This window comes from Lagenorhynchus albirostris, chromosome 17 (assembly GCF_949774975.1).
Source record: "Lagenorhynchus albirostris chromosome 17, mLagAlb1.1, whole genome shotgun sequence".
Classification (NCBI taxonomy): domain Eukaryota; kingdom Metazoa; phylum Chordata; class Mammalia; order Artiodactyla; family Delphinidae; genus Lagenorhynchus; species Lagenorhynchus albirostris.
In genome coordinates, this window is record NC_083111.1 from 70664396 (window position 1) to 70684250 (window position 19855).

Consider the following 19855-nt stretch of genomic DNA (forward strand, 5'->3'; position numbering starts at 1 on the left):
ATTTACTTCTTAAAAAAGAAAAAACAAGAAAACAACAAAAAACTCTCTAGAGACTTTGAATTCACCATTGACTATTCCTCTTCCTTATTACATCGAGTTAATGACAATTTTATTAATTATGCTTTCTGAACTTCTCCAATATGTTGTATACTTAACCTTTTGCCCTCCCTACCCTACCCTCTCTAACACCATTATTCTGGCATTGACCTACTTTTGGTCTCCCCTAGAATTTTAAGTAGTTTCTCGACTTCTAATTATTCTTTCATTCCCAGTTTCAAATATTAGACCTTTCCTCTGTTAATGAACATACTAATGCTTATTGCTTTTGGTTCATAAGGATTAAATGAAGCAAACCTCAGTATATCTGTGAAAACCCCCAATAAATTTCCTGGCATATAGTCATCACTCAATAAATGTTCCCTTCCTTCCTTGATACTCAGGATCACTCACTTTCCCCATCTTAGTGAGACTTGTCTTTCTAAGACAAAAATTTGATTATCTCACTACTCTCCTTAAAGAAAATCAATGGCTTATTATTGCTCAAGTTATGAAGTTCAATGGCATGACCGGAACTTTATAATCTGATCTTAGTCTATCTTGCTACTCCCTTATCCTATGACTCTCCATAACACACCCCTACTCTGGCCACTTCAAATTGTTTTAAATGTCGGACATTCTCATTTCTCTGTGCCTTTGTATGTGCTGTTCCTTCTGTCTGTAATGAGGTCTATCTCACCACTAGCTTGCATTCTTATCCTTCTGTTGAATTATCTTCCTTTTTCATGTAGCAAACTTATTCTTTGTGTCCTACTTCAAGTTCACCTTTCTTCCTAAGTCTTTTCAGAATTCTTGAGCCCTGCCAACTGCTCATAAAGCTTCTGATGTTTATCATTACCATGATACTTAGCACACTGAATCATCATTATTGGTTTGCATTTGGAGTTTCCAACCAGGCTGAGAGTTCCTGAAGCATCGGGAACTAGTTTTATCTATCTTTATGTCTCCATTGCTTAGATTTGTGTGTGACACATAGTAATAGTTCCCAAATCCTTACTGAGCAAATACACATCATTATTTTATATTACACTTGTTCCTTCATTCATTCATCCAATATAATTGAGTATCTGCCATATGCCAGACACTATGCTAGGCTCTGCAGAAGATAAATTAAAAATAGATCTTGCTCTCAAGAAATTTATGTTCCAGTTGAGAACATAACAAATATTTCACATACCAAGAACAGAGAACCAAAAATGTCAAACTACTTCCAGAAGAGAAAGATAAAGCTCTCCAACTGATGAAATAGACACACTGAGTAATGCTTATAGATCAGTCAGCAAGTCACCCTGAATCCCAACACAATTTGCATTCAACCCATTATTGTACTTAAAACTGATGACATAAAACTGGTTCCTATTCAATGCTAGGTTATGGACCATACTTAGGATATCTTGGCAACAATTCATAGAAGGGTGAGGGGAAATTTTTGTTTGTGTACTAGAAAAAGGACAATACCTTATTCATTTTGTTTTTCTTTTGTACTCAGTGTACTATCTGGTCAGTGTGGTTACTTAAGGGGTCTTTGTTGAAATTGCTTAAATTGCTGAGTTAATGAGATTAATGTGGAGTTCCAATGCAAATAATTTAAAGGTGATTTAAATTGCTTTGAATTAGTTACTTTGTCAAAATTGTAAAGTACAAGACTTATTTATTCATTCATTTAACCAATTTTATTCATTCATTCAATCATTGTCTTAGTCAGTTTGAGTTGCTATAACAAATACCATAGGCTGGGTGGCTTGAACAACAGAAATTTATTTCTCACAGTTCTGGAGGCTAAAAGGTCCAAGATCAGAATACCAGCATGGTCATGTTCCAGTGTGGACCTTCTTCCTGATTTGCCTCCTTCTTGCCATGTCTTCACATGGTGAGGAGAGAGGGGGGAGAGAGAAAAAGAGAAGGGGAGAAGGAGAGAGAGGAAGCAAGCTTTCTCCTGTCTCTTCTTATAAGGACATTAATTCCATCATGATGGCTCTACTCATGATCTAATAACTTCCCAAAGGCCCTACTTCCACATACCATCACATTGGGGATTAGGCTTTCAGCATATGAATTTGTAGGGCAGGAGGTCACAAACAATCATGTATTTATTCATTCATGCCATAAGTCAATAAATGGTAATTAAACTACTTTTTCCTACTCTTATCCACTAATTACCCTCTCTATCCTGTGGATTACTTTTCATTTCCCAAATAAATTTTCATTCACCAACTAAATTTTAAGCCACCTTAGGGCAAGGGTCTAGTCTCTCTCTTATACTAAACTGAGCAGATATTCAGTGCTAGAAATTTACCTGATAACTTCCCACCCTCTTCTTAACTATGACAAGAAGCTCAAGCCTCAAATATAGACTTAAAATGGATTCCTATTTATAAAAATCAGAATTGATCAGACAGACTCATTTCTGTTTCATCTCCATGGAAACTTTGGCTGTGGATGAGGAAGCGCCATTGCAGGAGATGACATAACCTTGGAACAGCTCTCCTTTCAGGTTGGAGCACTTAGTCAGAAAGCTCTGGCTTGTGTGTTGAAGTCCCCAGCACTTGGGAACATTAGGAAACTCGTAAAGACGGGTCTTGAGAAGCCAGAAAATTAAACAAATGCCAGCTCTACAAGGCCATTCTCTTTCAACAGAAGAGGGACACCACGTAAACAAAGAACGTGAGGTGAAAATGAAATTTTACAACAGAAAGAGCACACAAAAGAAGGATTCATACCAGGCCAGGCTGGGAGAAGAGAAAATCGAGGAGCATGCGTGGTACCAAAAAAACAGAAAGGCTTCAGAGAAAGAAGTTAATAGATCATTTAAACACTGTGAGTCATTTGCTTCCTGATTCGAGGGGGCTAGTGACAGGATTCAATCCAATTTAATGTTTATTAGTGGTGGGGTAGAACGAGGAAGCATGCGTGGGAGAGGAGGTTGGAATGAAGTCTGGATTCTGGGTTGTGGGAATGGGAGGTCTGGGGAAGAAACATTAATTGTTTTACCCTACATTGTGCCAATCTTTCTATATATTTAATATTAGTGAGTTCTTACAGCAAACCTTTGATGCAGGCAGTGCTTTTCTCATAAGATAGATGAGGGAAGCAAGATTTAGGGCCTCGGTAACTTTCCCAATCACACAGTTAGTAAATGGCAGGACCTATTTCCAAATTTAAGTGTGTCTGATTCCAAAATCTATGTCCTGTCCTCAACCTCATTTTATCACCATGCCTCACTCAGTGCATTATGATAGAATCTGAGAGTAGGAATACAGCAAAGAATAGAAAGCAGGCTTTAACATCTTTAAAACTCTTCTGGACGAGTAAGGAAAGAAAGGCATGTAAACAATGAGCCAAATCATGTGATAGAATGAAATATGCATTTGGGTAGTTATAAACAAAGTAATGAGGATCTCAGATAAAAAGAGCATTTCATTGAGATTCTTGCAAGGAACAGGAAATGCTATCTAAGAATGTGGTGTTAATGGACCGGAATGAAAAGATCTTGGATCAAGATTAATAAGTGAAGAATTAAGGGAAGACTATCATACATGAGGAAAGGGAAGGGATTATCATGCACAGGACATGGAACTATGACTGGAAAAATTGCTTGTAACCAGCCCATGGTGACCCTTGAGTACAAGCCTAGGAAGTTTGGATTCTGAACTGTAAGCAATGGAGGTCAACAGGAGAAATTTGAGGAAGGGAGAGAGGTGGTCTGTTACACAGATGTCTGGGGCGGAGCACTGCCTCAACAATAGTCACAGCTTACTTTGAGTAAGTGGCATAAGGTTAAAGAAAGACCTCTGCCTCCAAATTCCTATTCCTTCCTCACCTTTAGCTAGAAGGTGTGGAATTTTCTTTCTTTGCATTTAAAGTTTATAACAAGTAACCTAAGGATATAAACTAGAAGTTTCAGGACTTCCCTGGCAGTCCAGTAAGACTTCACCTTCTAATACAGGGGGCGTGGGTTCGATCCCTGGTGGGGAAACTAAGATCCCACATGCTGCATGGCCAAAAAACCAAAACATAAAACAGAAACTATTGTAACAAATTCAATAAAGACTTTAAAAATGGTCCATGTCAAAAAAATCTTTAAACTAGAAGTATCATGCTTGTAATTTCCCACCCATTACAAACCCAGAAGAAATGTCATAAGGCTCCTCATCTTCTCTACTATCTGGGATGAATAATACTTAGATGTTAACTACAGGCTGAAATAAGAAGAGGACCGGCAATCTGGCAGTGTGGCAGAGGTAGAGAAGAGGACTTAGCTACAATGAATGGGTTCAGAATCATAACTCCAGGCCCTAGGAACCCCAAGGTAGGGACCCCAGTCCTAGAAAACTTGGATGCCAGGAATGTACTTAGATATGAGAATCAATTATAAAATGCAGATCTTGAAGCCAGAATTTAGAACCCAGGGCACAATTTAGAATAGAATCCAGGGTTTCCCTGTCCTGATAATGGATAATCAGGCCATGGGATTATTTCTCTTCTCAAGGGAACTGACTGGCTATGAAGAATGAAGTAACATTAAATCTGCTGGCAAAACAGAATAGCTCCAGTTGTAAGGGCACATGAGCAGGGTAGCAGAAAATTAGGCTAAGCCATGGAACACGAAGAGGCACTAAGGATTATCATAAAATAATGAGCCAGGGAAATTGAAAGTAGGAATATGAAGAATGGAAAGAAGTTCCGAGAAAAGTTTCCTTGCACTCCACAAGGCAAATATAACTCCTGGTCTCAGAGCTATATCTGGAGAAGTTAAGCATCTACAGAGTACATACATTTGAGAAAGGGCAATGGATGTCAGTCTAAAGGAAATCTCCAGTGAAACAAAAAAGAAAACTAGAACAGGTTGCAGGGTAGAAGGTCAAGCAAAATATGGAAACAGAAAGAAGCTTGTTCGCAGAGTTGCTTAATTCCAATGTGTTTTACTCCTTACAGCCTAGTAAGAAAAATGCAACATTTGGTAGCAAATAGACGCAGGCTTGATTACCAGCTTTGCCTCTTACTTGGTATGTTATAGTTACTTAATTTCTTAATGTGTGAAATGGGAATAAAACTGCCTACCTCGTAAACTGGTTAAGACAATTCTAATGAAATAGTTAACTTGACATCCAAATGTTAACTGAGATAAGCTACCTGTGATAGGCAGACTCTAACGTGATGCCCACCTGCTGGTGTTCATGCCCTTGTGTAATTCTCTCCCTTGGTTGTGGGCTGGTTTAGCAACTTGTTTCCAAAAAGTAGAATGTAGTAAAGTGGTAGAATATCACTTCCTTGATAAGGTTACGTAAGATTATAATTTCCATCTTACTAATAGACTCTTCCTTGATGACTTTGATGAAGCAAGCTACCATAATGGAGAGGCCCGTGTGGCAAAAAAGCAAGAGCAACCTCTTGCCAAGAGCCAGCAAGGAACTTAGGCCACCAATCCAATAGTATGCAAAGAACTGAATTATGTCAAGAACTGATGAGTGTGGAAGAAGATCCAGGCTTCCCTGGTCAAGCCTTCAGATAAGATCCAGCCCTATCCAACACCTTGACTACAGCCTGTGATAGCTCACGTTGTATGTCCAGTTGGCTAAGCTATAATGGCAGGTTGTTTGGTCACACCAATCTAGATATTGATGGGAAGGTATTTTTTAAATGTGATTAACATTTAAATCAGAAGAGTTTGAGTAATGATTAATATTTAAATAGAGTGAATAAAGCATTTCTTACATAATGTGGGTGAGCCTTATTCAATCCGTTGAAGTCCTTAACTGAGCAAAGACTGAAGTTCTTCAAAGAAGACAGAATTCTCCTGAAGACTGTGACATAGAAACTTTGCTTGAGTTTGTAGCCTGTCGCCCTGCAGAATTTGGTTCGAGACTGCAACTCTTGCATGAATTGCAGCCTGCCAGATTTTAAACTTGCCAATTGCATGAGACAATTCCTTGAAATAAAACTCCCTCTCTCTCTTACTTTCTTCCCCATCTCTCTCTAAATATGAGAGGCCTTGAAGCAGAGGACCTAGCTAAGTTATGCCTGTTATTTCTAACCCACAAAAATAATGAAATAATAAATATGGGTTGTGTTAAGCCCCTAAATTTGTGGTAATTTGTTATGCAGCAACTGTCCAATGAGAGGTTTAAAAAACTTGTTACAAAATACATATCCTATGTCCATTGGGAAATCCTGTGTCCTACCCAAGGTTTCTGTAACTTCTTGGTGGTATATTTACATTCTCCTACTTATCTTTAGTTATGAGTTTTGGTTTCCATAAAACTCTACTTATTTTCATCTCATTTTTCTCTATTTATTATCATCTATTTATTTCAACTTAATATGAAACACACCCCCTTTCCTTGGTATACTCTCAAAGTCATTCATACTAGGCATTAGTGTGCCTCTTTTCTAAAAATTTTTGGGAGGTAAAAGTTTCTAGCACAACAATTTAAACAATATAACTTTAGCAATCAGACATTTAATTTATTTTTAAAACATCTTCATGTTGCTCTGCCATTTTGAATTTCTTTTTGGCCACTTTTCTGTGTGGGCTTCAAATTCTTACAAGATTATTCAGGACCTCTATTTCCATTTCTGCTATCAACACCAATTTCCTGTTCATTTACCTTGCAGAGTTTTGAGGCCTTAACTTGCCCATCCAAAATAGTCTATCAAGATATTTTCCCAGATGAAGAGTTTCATTCCCAAGGGAAACTTTAACTTCAGTAGTTAAAATAGTTTCTTTACTTTGCTACATATGAAAAACTCCCAGAAAAGAGACAGAGAGAGAGCAAGTATTTGACAGATATTAGTGTTCCCTTCTTTTCCCTCCTCTCTTACTTTTAATTTGCTATTTCCCAGGCATTTATGACACTTATGGGGCCAGAGCAATTGGTTAAGAACCTGGTTCTTCATGAGTTTTACTATCATGGGGAAAATTATCTAAAGCAGTGTTTTTCAAATTGTCTATGGTGACGTATCAGATTTTTTTCTTTTTAAAAGTGTTCAATACATTATAGATAGGTACTTTTGTAAAATCTAATAAAAATGAATGTCAGACTAAGGATCTCAAATTATGTCTTCTGAGTTTTGGGGAGTCGTTGAAAAGTTTTCTTTAGAAGGGACACATAATCAAACTTGTACTCTCTAAAAATAATTCTGGCAGCCAAGTACAGGATTCATGGTGTGTCTTGAGGTCCCTCGGGAGCTAGATGATATTCTAGTCTAGAAAGGAAGAGAGTATACAACAGAGAGATTTTTTGAGGTTACATTTTGCAGGATTAAGTCTTGTTGAAGGAAGGAAAGAAGACAGATTGAGAGAAAGGTAGAGGTCTGAAGGTAGAGGTCAAGATGCTAGTCCATGATCCACTGCCTCTGCCCTAGATCAAACTGCCATAACTCTTTTTAAAATTGCTGCCAGAACCTCTGAACCAGTCTCTCTGACTTTATTCTTGACTCTTCTCAACAACTTTTTATATTCTAGACATAAGATTCATTTAAAAATCTAATTCTCATTACATGGGTATCCTACTTAAAATCCCTCATTGCTCTCCACTGCCTTCAGGAAGAAGGTGAACACGTTTATATGGCCTACAAGGCCCTGTGGTAATGTCTGCTTATTTCTCTAGTCTTAATATGTCTCAGTTTCCTCATCAAATATTTTTAAACAAACAATGCCAGGACTTTCTAAATGATTGGACATCTCTGTTGCATCTCCAAACTGCATTTTAAAAGACAGTAAAGGATTTTTAAAAGGCATAAATTCACAAAAACAAAAAGAAGAGAAACAAGAAAATTAGCAACAATATTTTGCAATTCTGAAACCCAAGTTAGAAATACAGGGATCTTGAAAGCAAGCTATTTTGCACCATGAAACTCCAGAAAGTTTCAGAAGTTCAAAAGATCAAATACTTCTGAAAGCGGTCTCAGAATGATTGCCTAAAGACTGTATAAGAAGAAGCCATACCTTTAGATACCTTCTCTCTGAAACAATAGGCCTCATCCCCCTCCTACCTCACAGAAGAATGGAGGTTTAGTCTCTGGAGAGGTTGAACCAGAAGGACAGAAGACAACGTTGGTGTTAGAGAACCAAACAGAAAACAGAGATTACACAGAAATCCTGTAATGATATTCTCTTCCTTCATGAAGCAATAAATCAGTGGTAAATAGGCCTTAACCTTCAAGGAAGAGTTGGTGAATTTTTTATGGGGTATCCGACCAGCCAAAGAGAAAAGGTATATAAATACTGACATGTGGGAATCCCTAAACACAATGAACAATCCAGACCTCTCGATAAAGAAGTCCATCAGTTGACAAGGCTTACCCATGCATGGTAGGTTTCAGGTAGCTTTTAATATCTGATGCTTCACTCTTATACGTGAACAAACAAAAATGCAAAGTTAATAGGACATTTAAAAATCAGTCAATATAATTCAGCATATTAACAGAATAAATGAGAAAAACCACATGATTATCTCAAGAAATAAAAAGCAAGCATTCATGAACAAATGCTAAGCAAACTACATCTACAAAAAAATGCTATGTCTAACATCATATCTTATGTTTTATGACTGAATGCATTCTCTGGAAGAATAGGAATAAAAGAAGGATGTCCATTTCCATCACATCTATTCTGCAACAAACAGAAGATCCTAGTTATTGTAGTAACGCATGTCAAAGAAACAAAATGCATATAGATTGAAAGAAAAAAAAAAACTATTCTTCACAGACAATATTACATGTACATAAAAATTTCCAAGGACTCTACAAAAAGCTTTATGAACTTATAACTGAGTTTAGTAAGTGTATAAGAACAAAAGGTCAATACACAAAAAAATCAATTGTGTACTTATATACTAGTAACAAATAATTGGGAAATTTTTAAAAATATATATTTATAATACCACCAAAAACATGAGAGATCTAGGGATAAGTTTTACAAAATATATGCAATACCTATATACTAAAAACTACGAAACAGTGTTGGGAGAACAAAAAAAAGAAGACATAAATAAATGGAGAGCTATACCATGCTCATGAATTGGAATACTTAATATTGTCAAGATCACATTTCTTTTCAGGTTGACATAGAAAGTCAAGGTAACTCCAATCAAAATCTCAGCAGGGTATTTTTAAATAAGACTTGACAAGTTTAATTTAAAATTAATACTGAAAATCAGAAGACCTAAAATATCTCAAGCAATTTTGAAAAGGAGCAATGTCAGAAGACTTACCTGTTTTACTCACTCTAAAGATACAGTAATCAAGAACAGTATGGTATTAGTATAAGGATAGATATATAAATCAATAGAACAAAATAGAGAATACAGAAATAGACCCTTGCATATATGGTCAATTCGTTTTACAAAACTGCACCCAGATAATTCAATATGCGAAATACATACCTTTTCAACAAGTTGTAGTAGAAACACTGGATATCTATAGAGAAAAAAATAATATTTGACTTGTACCTCATATTATACATAGAATTTAACTCAAATTGGGTTACAGGCTTACAAGTAAAACAAAAATTATAAAATTGTATAGAATAAAAGATAGGAGAAAATATTCACAACCTTGGAATAGGCAAAAGTTTCTTAGGCCTGACCCGAAACTAACTAACCACAAATGAAAAATAAGTAATAAATAAGACTTAATTAAAATTACAAAATCTACTATTTGTTTTTGTTTTTTGTTTTTGCAGTACGTGGGCCTCTCACTTCCGTGGCCTCTGCCGTTGCGGAGCATAGGCTCTGGACACGCAGGCCCAGCGGGCATGGTTCACGGGCCCAGCTGCTCCACGGCATGTGGGATCTTCCCGGACCGGGGCACGAACCCATGTCCCCTGCATCGGCAGGCAGACTCACAACCACTGCGCCACCAGGGAAGCCCCAAAATCTACTATTTGAAAGAAACCATTAAGGAATTGAAAAAATAAATCACTGCCTGTGAGAAGATTTCCCCAGTGCCTATATCTGATGAAAGACTTGTATCAAGAATATTTAATAACTCTTACAACTCAATAATAAAAATCTAACAACCCAAGGTATTTCAACAAACAGTTAATATATGAAGATATAGAAAACATCAATAAGAATATCCAAGAATACTCACATTGCTAGTCATCAAGGAAATGCTAGTTCAAATCACAATGAGATACCACTAAACATCCACTTAAAAAGGCTGGAATTAAGAGGCTGATAATACTAAGTACTGGTGAAGATGTGAAGCAGCTAGAACTCTGGAAGTGTAAAATGGTACCACTCTTTCAGTTTGACAGCTTTTTATAAAGTAAAACATGCAATTAAATATGACCTAGATATTCCATTTCTAGGTATTTATTCGAAAGAAATGAAAGCATGTACCCTAGTCCCTTGGTATCTGCGGGGTATTGGTTCTAGGACCTGCCACAGTAACCAAAGTCCACTGATGCTCGAGTCCTATCCCTGACATTCCATGTCTGTGGTTCTGCATCCATGGATTCAACCAACTGTGGACCATGCAGTACTGTAGTATTAACTGAAAAAAATCCATGTGTAAGTGGACCCGTGGAATTTAAACCTGTGTTGTTCAAGTATCAAACATAGTCCTACAAAGGCTTGTCCATGAATGTTTATGGCAGCTTTATCCATTATAGCCCAAACTAGAAACGACTCAAGTGTTCATCAACATAGGAATGAATAAACTAACTGTGGTACATCCTTACAATGAATACTGTTTAACAATAAAAGGGGACAATGAATAATACATGCAAACGACATGGATAACTCTCAAGAGCATTATGCTGAATGAAAGAAACCAGACACACAAGAGAACATGCTGCATGATTCCATTTATATGACATTCTAAAACAGGCAAAACTAATCTATGATGACAGATCAGGACTTGCCTAGGGCCAGGAATAGAAGGGAGTTGATTGCAAAGAGCATGAGGGTCTGTCTAGGGAGGATGTATAGGTTCTATATCTTGACGGGAGTGATTATATTGGTCAAAGCTCACTGAATTGTAGCCCCAAAATGTATATTATATCTTGATAACATTTATTTTTTTTTTTAAATAGGGAAGATATTATGAAAGAAAAAATTCGGGAAAATTTAACAGAAATGCAGGATGTAAGTTTCCAGATTCTGAGTAGGTATTCAATTAATATTTTTAATTTGATTGATTATGTAAGGTATATGTAATACCCTTAGCACAGTGCTTGGTACATGGAATATACTTAATAATTGTGTATGGAACAAATGACTGGATGGGTCCATTAATCTTTAATATCCATTAACTTCCATTTATCTTGAGTTTGTTGATGCTTAAATTAAGAAAAAGAAATGTATAATGAGCTTCTTATAACGATACAATCTGCCTTTCTCCCAAGAAGTTACTTCTCTTGTTCTGAAGCAGAGGCTGCGTAGAGAGATCCACTGGAAATACAAATGCAAGTTGCTAAGGCAGCAAATTAAGCTACTGTACAAAGAAGAGCCCCAAGGCTCAAAGAGGAGAAAATGCAGGTAGTTAATAAGGTGAAATCTGACTAGTAGAGTGGGACAAAAGAACAGCAAGAGCCTACTTAATGCAAAGCAACTTCCTGAAAGGAAGCTCAGAGTATGATAAAATGGCCCAAAAGGCTGATGTCAGTGATCTGAATCACAGATAGGAAAGAGGCTTGGGCCTGGGCCCTTTCAGAGCTCCATCCTCTTTTGAACACCAGAAAGGGCCTTCTATATAGCTTCCTGCTCAACTTCTATTTAATGGGTGAGGAAATGAAAGCTGGAAGAAAGGAAATGACTCTTACCCATTGGTGCATAGGCATGGGGTCCGAATTGTTCCCAGATCACCTGCATTTTCATCATGGCTGTGCTTGTTGTTCAGCGCAAGTAAAAATCAAATCGTTTCAGAACTAGATTCACAGGCTCCGAGAAGAGGCAGTTTCCCTTCTGATTGGCTCAGTTTATGATGGGAAACCTGTCCTTTTGACTTTTCTCTGCTGTGAACTGAATTGTGGCTCTTTTGGAAGAATAAGGGCATGAGTTCCTGGGGATAAATATGAAGAGAAATTTGTTCTGTGCCTCAAGGGATTTCAACCAGCCTTTGGCCTCCCAAGTTGTGGCAGTGACACCTTGCTCACCAAAGGGTGGTGTCTCCGGGCGCTCATGAGCAAAGACGGAATCAGTCTGAGCTGGTTTCCAGCCAGCACTAGTTGCAGCTGTGGTTTTTAGGGTCTCCATCTACTCCAGTTATTTAAATGCATTCTTTTTTTGTGGTTCTATGTGTCATCTGGCTGCTTATGGAATGTTGCTGTAATGAAAACCCAATTCTTGTATTTTACTACAAACAGCACACACACCTATTTATAACCTTCAAGGAACATGTTCATCTCCTCATGCATCTTACCATAGCTAGTCGGTGCTGTACAAGGCTGAGGGTTTATTCACATGGGGGGCTATAACTACATCCTTTCTCTAAATTGCACTAAGAGGACCACCCAAGTGATCCTTTGAGGACAAATCATTTCAGCTTTTTGTTTTCAGTTTTAAAACTGGATATTGCTCCGGTAGATGACAGTATAAGGCACCATGGTAAAGTAAAAATAGCTCAGGATTAAGAATCAGGAGATAATCTGAGGGAAGTTGAAATAGAAGATAGGTGATCCCTAGTATCAGAGGGCAAAAGAACAAAGCACCTGTCTTAGTCTGTTCATGTTGCTATAACAAAATACCATAGACTGGGTGGATTATAAACAGAAGTTTATTTCTTGCAATTCTGGAGGCTGAAAATCTGAGATCAGGATGCCAGTATGGTCAAGTGAGGGCCCTCTTTGGGGTTGCAGACTTCTAAGTTGTATCCTCACACTGAAGGAGGGCTAAGGGAATTCTCTTTGGTCTCTTTTATAAGAATACCAATCCCATCATGGGGACTCCACTCTCTTGACCTAAGCACCTCTCAAAGGCCCCACCCCTAATACTATTACACCAAGCATTAGGATTTCAGCATATGAATCTGGGAGGACACAAACACTCAGACTGTAGCAGCACCGATTGCTTGTTAAGTACTTGTTCCGCATTTGACTTACTATGTTCAATTGTAAACTTTAAGCAATGTAAGGACAGCCTTATATCTATTTTATTTAGTTTTTATACCAATGCTCATTACAGTACCTGACACTCTTAGTAATTCAATAGATGTTTTTAGAATGAATGAAGAAAGGTACTATTTTTAATTTTATTTTTCAGATTGAGACATTAGGCTTTAAAATTTAGGTAGTTTGTCTAAATTCACACAGCTGTTGTGTAGAAAAGCCTAAGATCAAATTAGAAGTGATCTCTGATTACAAAGCATATTCTCTTCACTACACCTTGGGCTTTTAGTCAACCAATAGATAATTACTTAGATGTGTCCCAGTTTAGGGGAAGTTTGGAAGAATTGGATTGCAATGTAAGGAGGAGCATTAATCTTAGTTATGTTTTAAAAAGATGGTTGAAGCATCTTTGTGGAGAACTATAGCGGGCAAATGTGGAAGGAGAGAGTCCATCTGGGCACTTGCTGCTGGACAATATGCAGAGAAGAAGGAAAGAGAAGAACAGGGCATTATTTTAGACCTTGGGTTCAAATACCGAATGGATGATGGTACCATTCTCTGAGTGGTGAAAGTCTGAGGGAAGAATAGTTCTGCAGGGTAGAGAATCAAGAGTTTTGTTTTGACCATGTTATCATCGATATGTGTATTAAATAAACAGGTAGAGATGTGGAATGGGCTGCTGGATACATGAGGCTAGAATTCTGGAAAGAGGTGAGGGTAGGAGATGGACATTTAGGAGACTTTGATAGCAAGGAACCCAGAGCTGCTGTTTAAACCCTGGGCTCCTTACTGTAAAGGTCCCTTCAAAAACATGGTACACGGTAGTTAGACAACCACACCATACTTGCCAAGAACACTCATTATACCTTAGAGTGACTCAGTCTGATGATTGCTCCCCAGCTTTGGCAGAAAGGTTGCAAGTAAAAAGTCTTTACTGAGAATTCCTTCAGGCACAATCTCAGATTTGAAAAATAAGAGTAGACTTAGCTATAGACATAGGCAGACAGAGAGAAGATGCAACCACTGCAAGGATTAGAGAAATTACATTGAGCTTATGGGTTAGTCAAAACATAACAATGATATCAGAAGTTCAGCTATGTGCAGTCTGGATACGATGACTTACTTTTTTCTTTCTTTCTTTTTTTTTTCTATCCCGGAAAAGAAAACAAATGTCAATGCACCATATCCTGGAGATTTGATGCACTGAATTTTCGGGACTCTAGTATTTGGTTGCCACTAGAGAACTGACTGTATGACATTGCAATGCTTCATTCAGCATCTGCCTTCTCCCTATATTCTGAGATCCTGAGGGCGGGAATAAACCTTTTCTTAACCATATCTCCAGCCTCTCAAAGCCTCTGGAACATTATACTGAATTAACCATAGTGGGTTGAGGAAGCCAGTGAGTACTTGAGAAGGTTAATCTTCCAAATATCCAACAAGAAATTTACAACACAAAATAAAAATAATAATTCTATGAAATTTTATTTCTATGAACAGCAATGAGTCCTCATACTGGTGACTTATAAAATATATGGACATTTCCTGCCACCAATGTTTGCTTCAGTCCCCTTTCTATAAGAGCAAAGGATTATATATGTACAATACATGCTCACAGTGTTTAGTTTCTTCAAACATATTTCCGTGGAGCCCTGCCCTCAGGCTAGCCACTTAGACAAGTCAACCACTAGCTGTAACTAAAACTAGCTATTCTCTTGACTTCTTTTTTTAGAACCCAAGAGCAGAAGAGGACATTCTCTCTCCCGGATTTAGGGATCGCCTTATTTTATACATTGTGTGATTGATACGTCATTCAGAAGAAATCCCCAATGGATTAAGGTAATTTACTAGATATATAAATAAGGTCAAGGCATTTATACCTCTAAAATATTTTTCAACAAATAATTTCAAAAGCTATAAGAAAAAATTTTCAAAGTGCCCTGTGTCTTAGTTCATATAACATGATATTTTTAATTTAGCCCATTCATAATTATCTGCTATTATTGTATTTGCTATATGCTTATTTATTTCTGTGCCCATCTCCCAATCAAATGTGAACTTCAGTCCAGAGCTCTATCTGACCTATACAATAGACCTGTCCTCTATTGTATACTCAGAGCCCAGCACAAGCAAGACACTTAAAATGTGTTCAATAAACATTTGCTGAGTGTATGAATTACCTCCAGTCTTTATAACGATCTTACAAGTTGGAGAGTACTACCTTTTCTTTTTAGAACAATTGGGTTTCAGAAAAGTGACATCTGTAAAGTAAATAAACTGAGATATGATTTTAAATCCTGCTTTGTTTTATGCCAATGTAACCGGTTAATCGTATTGTACCACTGACACTGTCAAAACTTGGTGAATATTCGATGACTGCAAATTTCTATACCTCTGGCTGTTTTTCTACAGTGATTAGCCATACAGACTTTTTTTTTAAGGCATACTTATTTTTTTAGGGTGCAAGACTTCAGAGAGTGGAAAGGAAACTCAGGCAACAGGCAGATGGTGGAATATTCAAAAATGAAAAATTAACCCAAGAAATATTTAAAGAAAAAAGAGGACACGGTGAGAATATGTGTTATAAAGGGCTACGGATACCTAACTAGCAGAAAGATATGTGATTTCCTGACATTTATAGCTAGTTTTTGTTGACTTGTAGAGAAGTCTCTAAAAAGAGATTCTAGGCATATATTCTTGTAGCATTTTAGTTATAGACAAGGATGATTTTTGAAAAGAATATTAAATATTAGAATGCATTTCTAATGGAGGTCTCTCAGAAAAACAAAATTAGGAGACATGTCTTCCATTCAGTTTTGTCAAGACTCTTGGCATAGATATGCCGTGATCAGTAGAAGTCCAAACTGAGAGCTTTCTCAAATGTGCACTATGGAATAGATACTATTTACTTTGTGATTTTAGAGACACACTTTTTGGTGCCTCGGTTCTTACATCAGGGAAAGCAAGCCAATATATAAAGAAATTTACTGAATATGAACAAACCATACTATAGAAATTAGGTCCATGCCTATTAAGAGCCTAAAACTTCAACAAATTGAAAGCAGACTGTATATGAACCAAGTAATATGATGATATTCTGAAAATTCTTTTCAGAATTTTTCTGAAAAGAACAGACCAACTCTGTCTGTCTTGTAACTGTATAATTTAAAGCCAAGACGCAGATGGCACATTTTGTTTTTATTTACTCTTAGCAAATAGGTTGGCACAGTTGTTCAAAATGATTAAAAAATGGTATCTCTGGCTAGAACGTGATTATGTCACCATTTAGACATTCTCATGAAACACATTTAAGTCTTATGGTCTTTGGGGTCTAAAATTCTCTGATCTTGTGATTTGGATTCTTGTAGTTGGTGGAAAAGCATTCACGGAGTTAAAAAAGGAAATCAAATCTGGTGGACGGGTTAAAACAAAATGCAACAAAATGACTAATGACACTTCCATTCTCCTTTTCTCTGCACTAGCCAAGACCATAAAGAAGTGATGTAAAGCCTTTGCATTACGTATAGACATAACTAATAAATGATTACAAGTCCTTATCAAAGAAGGATTGAAAAGGACACAAGTAAGGAGACTGATTGGTTACTTCTGTGATAAACCAGGAGGTAGATGATGACAGCCTGCATGGAGGAAGTGGCATTCTGGATGAAAATGGATAGCTGGATTCAAGATACAGTGAGGAGCTGGAATGAAGGGGGGGACCCATCTGTGAAGGATGACGAAAAGAGAGGAGTCAAGACTGGAAATGGGATGTTTGGTTTGGGCACAAGATGGATGGGATAGATGAGATGAATGGAAAGCTATTCTCTGAGACAGGAAAGAAAAGGAATAGGGGGAGGTCATTTTGGAATTGCAAATGGTGGAGAGTTGAATTAACCAGATTTTATGAACATGTTTTTATTTAGTGGCACGTCTTTTAAAAATAGAGAAATAGCCTGCGTGGGATGTATACTTCAATCATTCTTAGAAACCTACCTTTCCCTATCTAATAGTGAGCATTAAGTTTGGATTTGAAAAGGGGGGAATGTAAAAAACACTTTTAAGCCTTCAAATTGTAAAGAATTATACTGTATCCTGCAATCTCCATTATCTCATGATATTACCATCCTAAACCTCTAAGGTGAGTATTTATATCCTTATATTCGAGATGCTGTCCAGTAACTTTACTCTCTTTGTTCAGGTCATAGAGCTTGCTGGCATTTGAAGTACTGCCATATGAAACAGGAATGAGGCTTGTGGTGTTTTTTTCCTGACAAAACTCCCAAAATAAGTGAATTCAAGTTTGGGGTAGGTTGCTTAGACACAATATAGAAGAGCAATATCTAACAATTAAAACTGTCTAACAATGGTGTTTGGCTTTCATGGGAATCAGAGAACAAAGGGAATAACTATATGTCAGGATTGCTGTAGGTGAAGAAACTTTCTTCATGGGGTGGAGGATGGGATTAGATTATCTCTAAATCCAGATTTAAAATTCTAGTGGCCATACCCCAACTTCTTTACGTATTTACTATGTGTGAGACAACATGGCAAAAGCTTTTCACAAATTATTTTATTAATCCTGCTGAAAATTCCATGAGGTAAGTATTATTATTATCTTCATTTTGCACATGAGGAAACTGAAGCACAGGAAGGCAGGAGAAAAAGTCCAAATTGTCACATGGCTCTTACATGTTGGAGCCAGACTTTCACCTGAGTTTGCTTTATCAGAGGAGTGTCTCAGCCTCAACACTGTTGACATTTTGATTCGAAATATTCTTTGCTGTTAGGGCTGCCCACAGGATATCCAACAGCATCCCTGACTTCTACCCACTGGCTGCCAGTAGCACCTCCTTCCCTAAATTGTGACACCAAAAATGCTCTAGGGTCTGTCAAATGTCCCTTAGCAGCAAACTTGCCCCCAGTTGAGAACCACTACCTTACAATTCTGCCTGATTCCAATGCTGTCTGCTCTTTGCACTCTGCCAATCCCATGTTCTTCATGTAGAATTCTCATCCTTCTGCCTAAACATTTTTTTCAGTAGTATAAACATTTTTTTCAGTAGCCTGCCCTGGTTCTACGATTCTTTCCATTCATTCTTCAAGAAAGCAGAAAGCTCTCCATAGCATAGAAAAATAGTTCAAAAAGGAAGCTACTCCGTAGATTACCGTTCTTACCATCATTGTTGATATTATTATTGACCAATGTGATGGTGGAAGTAAGGGTGGAACTCTGAGGGGCCCAGAGGAGAAGGTCTTTTAAAAGCTGTGAGCAGAACACTGGGAAGTTTGGAGGAGTCTGAGCAGAGTCGAAGGATGAATGGGAGTCAGCTAACGAAGGGAAGACAGATGATCCCAAAGGAAGTGACAAGTAAAGGTTCAGAGTATAATGAGAACATGGTGCAGTGAAAGAACCACAAGCAACACTGGATACAAGAATGGTGGTCAGGGCTTCCCTGGCGGTCCAGTGGTTAAGAATCCATGCTTCTACTCAGGGGGCACAGGTTCAATCCCTGGTCAGGGAACTAAGATCCTGCATGCCTTGCAGCATGGCCAAAAATAAAAAATAAAAATAAAGGATGATGGTCGTAGGGGAGGTGACTGCCTGAGAGGAAACCAGTCATGAATGTGCTGAGAACCAAGGGTGACTCAGGATGGAAAGGTGCCCTAAGTACAGGAATGCAGGTGGACTCTAGAAGCTGGAAAAAGTAAGAAACCACAAAGTTGTCCTCATCCCAGTCCTGGGGACTGTGATTATGTTAGGTTACATGGATAAGGGAAACTAAGGCTGCAGATAGAATTAATTTTGTCAATCAACAGACCTTGAGATGGAGACAACCCTGGATTATTGGAGTGGACAAATATCATCACAAAGGTCCCTATAATGGGAGATACAGAGAGTGTAAATGTAAAGAGTGATGTCATATGAGACTTGCTCAACCATCGCTGACTCAGGATGGAAAGGTGCCCTGAGTACAGGAATGCAGGTGGACTCTAGAAGCTGGAAAAAGTAAGAAACCAATTTTCCCATAGAACCTCCAAAAAGAAACACAGGCCTGATGACACCTTGGTTTTATCCTGTGAGACCCATTTTCATTTTATGTCCAATGGACAGAATTGGAAGATAAGGAATTTGTATTCTTTTAAGGCAGTAAATTTGTGGTAATTTGTTATGGTAGTGATAAGAAAATAATCTAAGTACCTGGAAAGAGAGAGAGGCAAGCATGTGATTATAATACTAGAGCATGAAATATAAATGGTATATGGAGGGACATGAGACCAGGAGGGGATTGATGACAGAAAAAGAAGCATAGGTAGATCCTTCCTAACGTAGAATCATTCTGCATTAGAGTTCTCAGTGAGGTGAAAGCATTTTGAGAAAGGGGGCACCAGAAAGAGATGAAGAGCTGAAAAGATGGGAGATGTTGGTCAGAAAAGGAGAGGTTTGAAGCTGATATTTTGGGGTGGAGGGAGAAGGCAATTATTAGTAATGGTCAGGTCTAAGCTATGACCACGTAGTTGGATAAGTTGAGGTGTGAGGAGAATGAGATCTCGAAAAGAAGATGGGCTATTGGATAGATCCACTTACATGAATACAAAAATCACCAAACAAGGATGACAACAGTAGTCATGGAAAGAAAATTCATGAGGCATTTGCTAAAATATTTCGTGAGTAAAAGGGAAGTACCCAGGAGTTCTGTATTCAACGTATAAAGTAACAGACGATGTAGCCCAATTGTGTCTTTT